Raw genomic sequence first — 385 nt, forward strand, 5'->3', positions numbered from 1 at the left:
GGGTAAGGGGGAGGGGGCTGTCCTGCTCTGCTCTGTGCTGGTGCAGCCTCACCTTGAATATCGTGTGCAGTTTGGGTAACCACAATACAAAAAGGATCTAAAACTATTAGTGTTTCAAGGAAGCAACAAAGATGGTGAAGGGCCTTGAGGGGAAGTGGCTGAGGTCACTTAGTCTTTTCACCCTGGGGAAGAGGAGGCTGAGGGGAGACCTCATGGCTTCACCCTGGGGAAGAGGAGGCTGAGGTGAGACCTCATGGCTATATACAGCTTCCTCACGAGGGGCAGTGGAGGAGCAGCACTGACATCTCTCTCGCAGCCAGTGACAGGACCCGAGGGAATGGCCTGAAGTTGTGTCAGGGCAAGGGTCTTGCCCCAGGGCGGGGGT

At 55.8% G+C, this 385-nt stretch overlaps 1 protein-coding gene across 1 annotated transcript in view; it reads left to right on the forward strand.

Annotated features, from left to right (window-relative positions):
- ULK3 (unc-51 like kinase 3) overlaps nt 1-385 on the forward strand; it is a 6,837-nt gene that overhangs the window by 1,967 nt on the left and 4,485 nt on the right.

The sequence above is a fragment of the Acanthisitta chloris genome, unplaced genomic scaffold (genome assembly GCF_000695815.1).
Source record: "Acanthisitta chloris isolate BGI_N310 unplaced genomic scaffold, ASM69581v1 scaffold17, whole genome shotgun sequence".
NCBI classification, from domain to species: Eukaryota; Metazoa; Chordata; class Aves; order Passeriformes; family Acanthisittidae; genus Acanthisitta; species Acanthisitta chloris.